Source organism: Palaemon carinicauda, unplaced genomic scaffold (genome assembly GCF_036898095.1).
Source record: "Palaemon carinicauda isolate YSFRI2023 unplaced genomic scaffold, ASM3689809v2 scaffold59, whole genome shotgun sequence".
NCBI classification, from domain to species: Eukaryota; Metazoa; Arthropoda; class Malacostraca; order Decapoda; family Palaemonidae; genus Palaemon; species Palaemon carinicauda.
Genome location: NW_027171860.1, coordinates 304046 through 313659, shown reverse-complemented (window position 1 = coordinate 313659; position 9614 = coordinate 304046).

Genomic DNA, 9614 nt, shown 5'->3' with positions numbered 1-9614 from the left:
AACTGCTTGAACAACTTGCAAAATTTACCAGTTTGTGCTGTTGCATATTTATGACGTCGGTACGTCCACTTTTCAGGAATGTTCTACACTATTTTTTATACATCTGTGTAGTTCAGCAGTTGAATGTATAAATAATATAATCGCCGGGAATGAGAATGTAACCTTCCTTTTGCAAGAATGTGTTCTGAATTTGCTTTCTCGGTGTGGAGGATCGATGTTTCTTCGTACCTATAATTCTGGTTTCGTTGGCCAGATCAGTCAGTGAGAGAGAGAGAGAGAGAGAGAGAGAGAGAGAGAGAGAGAGAGAGAGAGAGAGAGAGAGAGAGAGAAGGAAATAGTTGCACAGTTGTTTGTATCGAGAAAGATTGTTGATATAATTGAAGATGTGTTGTTTACATTTCCTAGTTATGTTAGTGTTTTGTTAATGATTGTTTATATTGGTTTGGATGTGAATGTTAAAATAAATTTACTATACACTCTTTAGTAGTGCTATAATTTCGTTAGCTATGAATGTTCGTAACCCCCACCCCTCTTTTTTTTAAGTTTTATTTTCTGTCAGTCATTCCTCCTGTGGAAGTCATATTTTCCATCTAATTATTAGCAGTGAATGATAACTTCTGAATAGCGGCTTTTTGTTGATGATTCTGCTTCAATAACGAATTAGAATAGAATGCCCTTTGGCGATATTGATGTAACTGCTGACGACTCGGCCAAAATTGGGGTTCTACTTATTCTTGATTGATTATAATGATATTTACGACAACATATTTGTCCGGGAATAGAATATTTCTGTGAATATTACAAAAGGGATTTGGTGATCAGTCGAATTACCTGAAGCTTGTCTCATATATATACATACATACATATATATATATATATATATATATATATATATATATATATATATATATATATATATATGTGTGTGTGTGTGTGTGTGTGTGTGCATATATCTATATATATAAATATATATGTATATATATATATATATATATATATATATATATATATATATATATGTGTGTGTGTGTGTGTGTGTGTGTCTATATGAACATATATGCATATGTATATGAATATATATATATATATATATATATATATATATATATATATATATGTATGTATATATATATATATATAGCTTGACACTTGCTCTTTATATAATGGAGATAGTGGGTTTTTTTTGTATTGTTTACTTAGTTTTTGTTTAATTTAAATATCTCTTCGGTCCAAGAGTCCAGTTGTCGATATTTTAAGGAAAAGTTTGTGTTGTTTGGCCATCGTCGATACACCAGGTTACATTGGTTCAGAATTTTGATTTCGATTTTGATTTTGATTGGATATTATACTTTTCGTTTCATTATCCGCATTATGATTACTGTAATTAAATTAACTGGTTATCATAATGTATCCATGATATTAAGCAAGTTTTCTTAATTAAAAGAAAAAGGAAAAGAAAGATACAATTGATAAGGTAAAAACCGAAGATATATTTCAAATTGACTTGAGGCTGAGCTTAGTCTTGAACGGAGAGAGAGAGAGAGAGAGAGAGAGAGAGAGAGAGAGAGAGAGAGAGAGAGAGAGAGAGAGAGAGAGAGAGAGATTTACATATCCCAGCAAAACACGCATCACTATTGGGAAATTCCCTCTCTCCTGAATAATGTTTAGCTTGGTACCATAACATCCTACGCGCAGCTAAACGAATTCATGACAGCATCCCACCATCATACCTCGGAGGTGTAAGCGTTTACCCTTCCAAGGAGATGAGAGGCGTTCCCTGCATAATATGGTTTATAGCTAAACCATATTATTTTCCGTAGTTGGCACTGCTATCTAAAGGAGAATCTATACAAAAATATCCACAAATTTTGTAAACAATCCATTGATTTTCAATAAAGTAGAAGAGAACTTTGTTCTATCAAATAAGACATAATAATGTCTTATGCATATTATAAGAGAATAATTTACCACTGAAATGAAAGCATTTTACGATCATACCTATATAGCTGAAGAGCCTAATATACAACGTTACTTTTCTTTAATGGTTGTCTTACTTTGAATTTCATTTCACATTGTTTCCATCTTATTTCATCTCATTTTCACAAGTTTATTCCACATTTTGCTTTTATTCTTTTATTTAAGATTATATTTTTGCTTGTTCTTTCACTTTCTTAGTGTTTGGTGTAATCAATAAATTGAAAAAAAAAATATTATCATAGAAATTGTTAGAAATAATCTCTCGAGATGAGGATTATGAAGTAAATGGCTTAAAAACTATAAATAATTACGGTGATATTATGAGTAGTGATAGTAGTATTTATATTTATCACTATCATTATTATAAGTTATTGCAAGGTAATCGCTCAGGCTCATATATATATATATATATATATATATATATATATATATATATATATATATATATATATGTATATATATATATATTTATTTATTTATTTATATACACGCATATATATATATATAATATATATATATATAATATATATATATATATATATATATATATATATATATATACTTATATATATACAAATTATGTAAAAGAAGGGGGATTTCTAATGAATCTACTTTAGTGCTGGAAACATCCAATGAGACGTAGGAATCCAGAAGGCGTAGAATAGAGCACTAGTGCAGATACTTGGAACTTAGAGCTGAAGTGTTAGAAGAACCAAATTAAAAAATTTAGTTATATTTTAGTTATAAATTAGTTTTTTTATGAAAGTGTTTTGTATTAAGTAAATAGGAATACTTTTTAGTAACATCAAAAGAAAATACGTGAACATAGTGTTACAACGATCCTTACAAGCATTTTGGGTGCATAAAATTAAAAGCAGTTTTGTGCTATTTCTGATCTACTGTGTGTTAATGTTTATTGAATAAATTTACATGATTCAGGAGGTATCACCACATGACATTTATTATTTAATCTTACTTTTTTTTTCATTAATACTTTCTTTACATTATCCCTTTCCTATTTTAAACTTTGGTAGAAGGATATTTAGAAGACTTAGCCTTAAAAATTCGACAACTATATAGAATTTACTGAAAAATAAAATAGCAGTCATTTATAAAGATTGTCTTTTAGTTTTTTGCTAACTGATTATTATTATTATTATTATTATTATTATTATTATTATTATTATTATCATTATTATTATTATTATTATTATTATTATTATTATTATTATCACGCTTTCGTTTTGCTGCTCAATCCTGAAATACCACATAAATATTAAATCGAAAGCTGGACTCGGAATTTCAGTCTTGAAGTTCACCCGAGAAAACACATTTTGAAAATAGCTGTTGTTGGATCACTGACGAAACTTTCGCCAGACATATTTCACCGGAATGTGTTTTCATTCTTCTCTCTCTCTCTCCCTTCAAGAGAAAATGAGAGCGAGAGCAATAATTGTAAAAACTTATTCACGTCGTTGTTGGAAAATGGTTTCAATAACGACCTTGATGAGTTCTTAATTACAAAAGTTTTACTAGTTTATTTACTCTCTCTCTCTGTTTCTCTTTCTGTCTGTCTCTCTCTCTCTCTCTCTCTCTCTCTCTCTCTCTCTCTCTCTCTCCTTTGTATAACCTTCATTAAATGCTATAGATGTAAACAATACTGTTTAAATATGTACTTAAATGTCTGTATATACTTTTTTTTATTCTTTAGTTATAAATGAATTACAATGTAGATGTAAACAATATTACTGTATTACCATGTACTCAAATGTCTGACGCCAATTGGCGCAATAAATTGATTAAAACAAAAATATCTCTCTCTTAAACGTACACACTCATAGTCACATACATTTTTATGATAATATCAACCATACAATCATGAAATCCTGATTAAAATTCGAAAAAGCTTTATAACTTTCATCAAGTAGAAAATATTTAACTGATTAATTCATGATTTTTACACCGTCTACTGTTTAGGCTCTTTAGGTGTCTTTCAATGTTTTAATTTTTTTTTTTAATTTTTACTGTTACTTTGGATACTGGCTCAGGTATTTTGTTATTTCTATGGGAAAGTTATTTCTTATATTGTATATCATTGTATAGAAATCCTGTGCAATTTCTATCACACCATCTCTCTTGTTGATATAGCCATTTTAATTCGTTAAACAAATATCTGTTGGCTCCCTGTTCCAAGACTTCTTTTCATTAACTTGATGTTCTATCTTTCTTTAGTATTTTATATTTTAGTCTGATTTTGTTTACGAATGTCTTGTGTTTTTCGTTTGTTTGTTGGTTTGAATTTTCTGCTAATTCTATATTATCTATATTTTACCCTTTTTACTAATCTTTATTTCATTAGATTTTTGGTCTTTTCTGATAGTTTTCCCTGTTTTTGTTTAGAAACTTCTCCACCTATCTCTAGTGCTAATTTTAATACAAATTTTGTTAAATTACTATTTACTTTGTCTTTATTTGCTTCTATTTCGTCATCTATCTAGGAATACTAATTTTCTTATTGCCAAACTAAACTCATCATATTTTTCTCTTATCACAGAAGTGTTTATTTTATTTCTTGATATAAGTTTTTATTTCTCTCTTTCCTCAGATCTAAACAAGTTTTACTTCTTACAATTCTATGGTCACTTGACTTTAACTTCTTTAACACTATGACATCTTTAACTAAATTAACTTTTTCACTGGAAATAAGATTTATTTCGTTTTTCATTTCTATATATGAGCTTTTCCGTGTCGATTTTATATGCTCATATAAAAAGAATATATATATATATATATATATATATATATATATATATATATATATATATATATATATATATATATATATATATATATGCATGTTTTTAGATTGTTTTTTTTTCAGCAAATTCTGGAAGCATGTCTCTGTCATTACATTTGTCTTGTACCTAACAAATTTGCCTACAGCTGATTCTCCTTTCTTCTTTTGACATATTTTGCCATAGAAATCACCTTAAAGAAATGTAAATAGAGTCTTATGTTCCTTTTTTTTTAAATGATCTTCCTTTTATACTTTTTATATAGTTTGATAATCGATCCTGCAATTCTATCCCTGATACAATAAAATTCTTCTATGTTACCTGCAAGGTTTTTATCAATGAGAAAACCCACTCCATTTTCTTTGTTCCTATCACGTCTTCTGAAGTTAAACATTTGGTCCTTTTTTAACTCTAATTAAGATTCTCCAGTTCTTCTAATTTCCCAATCCTATTATTTCCCTATTTATTTATTTCAGCTCTTCCCTAAACAGTCCTGACATGTATGTTGAAGGTTCAGTTTCCAAAGGTAGTCTGTTCTCGTCCACGCACACACACACACACACACACATATATATATATATATATATATATATATATATATATATACATATATATATATATATATATACATATATATACTGTATATTGTTATGCATATAGAAAAGTACTTTAAAACACTTTATTTTTTATGACCTATGCAACGTTATCAGGTCTATGGAGTCATTCTGTTTATGAGAATTTCATCTTCATACCTTATCACCATAGTTTAAAACCAAAGAAAAATAGCATGATAATCACTCAAAACATTAGGTTTTTGTCCGAATTAAACTACTAATTAGACGAAATTGAAAATATAAATGCCATTAAAAATTTAAATCTGAACTTGGAACTGAAAAACAAGTCATAAATATAATAAATCATAAGTAAAGCATAGTAGGCTTAGAAAACTGATAGCACTGACTTCATCGATACTGGGAATGAGTTTATAGTAAAGAACCAACATCGTTAGTATGTTTTTGGTAAATTCATCAAGAAGGCTTATTGGTTTGCATTATAGCTAATGTTGTAAAATTTATAATGGGTCCCATAAAAATCGACCAAAAATATAATTTCGTTGTTGCTACTATCTGCTGTCAGATGCCAGATAATCGCATCTATCTAAGAGGGTTCCCCCGTTGTCATTGCCTTGTCAAACTTTAGCCTCCCACCCGAAAAAAAAATAATCCTAACCCCCTGGTACATGTAACAAGGCACACTTTATAGAGAACTGATACATATAATTGGGCTTATGGTTAGAACAACGTATTTGCTCCGGGCATAAATATATTTTGGTTGAATCTGGGGTTTATAATTCTATGACGGAGTTCCAACTCTTTGCTTGTAGAATATTTGGATCTGCTCTACATATTTTTGTAATACATATCATCTGTATTTTGCATATAATTGCCATAACATAAAACCTAAAAATCAGAAGAAAAACACATTATTGGAGTTACGAAAATCTACCATGAATTGTGTTTTAGGAATCACACACTTCTCCAAATTTAAATAGAATCCGAGTGTTTCTACTTGTCAAAAGATGGCAGCACGTCTCTTGTTCCATTCATGTGAATGATTCTATCCAATTGGAAAAGGATGATAGATTGATACTTATGTAGAAATGTAGGTGGCAGGTATGACTTATATTAAATTCCAATAAAGTAAGCTATTTTGGACTAATTCTAATCCAAAATGACATCATGGAAGATTCCCGAATCATAATGCAAGGATAAAAGAGCTATACACGTTGTTTATTTTCATGCCCAATAGATGGCCTTAGTAGCAGAGTATCAAACTGCTATTCATCCCCCATCATCCACTCGTTATAATTTTCATTACTTTATTTTTGTTGCTATATGGCACGGAATTGCTTTAAAACGGAAGCACGAGAACTTGATGTTCCTTGTTGTCAGGGCAGTACTTAATTTTTAGTAAATTACAAAATTCACCCCAAAATGTCGCAGAATATTTCTTCAACAAACAATCGTTAGTTCAATTACATTTGGGGGTCAGGGGCGGGGGAGGGGGTTGCCAGAATGCCACATGTATTGAAATCGACAACACAATCAAGTAATTACACAGTTATCTGATCTATTTTTCAATTAACATTTCATGAAACCAGAAGGTAATTAATATTTTTCATGGTATGGCGTATTTTTAGTATAAAAGTACGTAGAATAACAACATTGCTACATTTTAAAGGCATATTAACGGAGACTCCTCCCCCTTAAATCGTAAAGACTTTCACTTTACCGCCAATAGATGGCATCAGAGGCACCTTGTCTAAATTAATATTGTCTGTTATTTGACGAACACGTGTGGCAAAAAAGTGTGGTAGGAAGGGAGAGGCTAGAGAATTGGTAGTTGGTAAATTGTCCAACGATTGTTTCCTTATTAAGAATGAATATTTTTTTCAGAAAATATGCTGATTTTTTCATATGCTATCGGAAGCAACATGAGTTTACTTATGAAAGTGTTTAGTATTTCCTTTCTTCATCAGAACACATGGATATCGAATCATATCCCTGTACAAGTGACCAAGGTAACAATCATCAGCATAGTTAAGTTTGGTGGGACGAGTTTGGGACAGCGCTGCCAAATGGAATTTCCTTCAATGGAGAATATCATTATTCATAACAGATTCAAAACATTGAAGGAGTAATAGTTATATACCAAAAGTTGCACGACTATGTCGTGATTTAATGTTCTTATAATCATCGTATTCAACGTAGACAAATCGAATAAGAAAATGAAAAGAGTCACATTCCTGTGTCTTCGCATCCACTTGCGATTTTGTGTTTGTTAATAAGGGTGTTCCAGAGTGTAAGTCTTTTATAAAATGAACCTTATCATCATTTCCTTAGTGATTATATGCCTGTCAGTAAGGCCGTTTCTTCGTTCAACGTAAATTGATAGAATCCATTAAGTATGTATATATATATATATAACATCAATGTTTTCCCTTACCAGTAAAGGTCACGGTCTTCCTAAATCAATGATAGGGCAGTCGTGAATATTATAAAAGGTAATTCTGTAAAATCCTTAAGAGAGAGAGAGAGAGAGAGAGAGAGAGAGAGAGAGAGAGAGAGAGAGAGAGAGAGGCCACATGCAGTACAAGAGAGGGATGCTGATGATCTGTAAATGTATTAGAAGAGACGATGAATGCATATAACAAGAAGAGCTAATTATCATTTGCATACGTGAAGTTTAAGTGTTGTATTAAGCTATTAAAGATATATGAAAATTATGTGTTATCATTTATTTTTATTAGTAAGAATATTGATCGTGGTGTTTTTAAGGGATTTGGTGCTGGGCATAGACTTGAAGATGATACATTTGAGAGGCGGAAATGTCAGTATCCATGATTATAATGTCTCTGGGATTAATACGAATACAAATGAAGTTTTTCTCCATGCAAAAGTTTGTTTCAAAGGAAAGTTTTTCGGAACGATATCAGGCATTGTCAATCACAATATTTTTTTTTTTTTTTTTTTTTTTTAGGTGGAAAGGTTAACAAAAATGTTAGGTTGTTGGACGTCAAGAAAGGTTAATGAAGATTTTTTTAATGTATTAAAAAGTTTTGATATGAAAATAATATGATACATGCAAAGATTGGAATTGGGATGATATTATTTTGATAAATGTAATTATATTATGAATTGGTTATGTCTGAAATTTGAAGAAAAAACACTTTGGATGATAAGAAAAACTTCAGTTACGTTTCAGGAAAAGATAAAAACTGCAACTATGTTAAGTAAAAAAAAAAACACATATTAGATATTATGTTTACTGATTGACGGACAATATTTCTGAATCTTTATAACTAGAAAAATAAATATTAAAAAAGAATGTATGTTGTGAATAAGTGTGTTTTGAAGAGGGCCATTATCTTATTCCTTAACGTGATGAACACCTGTACTAGTCAGAGCCACCTGTACTAGGTTGGTTTGTTACGAACGATCAGATAAAAGTCTCCTACCAAACCGCAATCTGCACTTGGTCAACGTGGTGATGAACACTAGCCAACCTTCAGACATAAAGTGACTTGTCTGAGCCATTCTTTCTGCAGTGGACTAGAAACGGCTGCATTGGTTTTTGTTGCTGTTAGTGATGAAGCTATCCTTTGTGCCCATGATATATATATATATATATATATATATATATATATATATATATATATATATATATATATATATATATACATATATGTGTGTGTGTGTGTGTGTGTGTGTGTATTGTACGTGTCGAATTTCATGGACATGAACGACAATTTCATCACTAACAATAGCGATTTTCAGTTTTTTTTAAATAAGTTACAAATATCTTATGATCGATAAAAATGGGAATAAAGGTTTGGCTGGTCGAAACAGTCAATTATTTATTCTTATTTCTGACGGTCATAGATTCGAGTCCTTGGGCGGCCATACATATTTATCATTAAAGAAATTTTCCTAAGCGTCTGAGACCATCATTATCACCCGTTACTAATCCATTGCAGAAGAAGGGCCTCAAACATGTCATTTTGCATGAGTGTTTTTGTGGTCTTTCTGTGTCAGTCCACATCCGCAAACTTTCATAGTTCGTCAATCCATGTACAGTACAGTACTTCCCATATAGATATCTTCAAATGTAATAACATAAGATTTTTCTATTCCTTGTTTTTGAATGGCTTTTATTAATGCTGATATTTTAACAGAACCAAATGATTTATCATAGTCTATAAAGGCCTTACATAAATGCGGTCAGTTGTTGGATACCCTCTTCCAAAGCCTGCCTGCACTCTTGGTTGATTAAAGTCTAGCT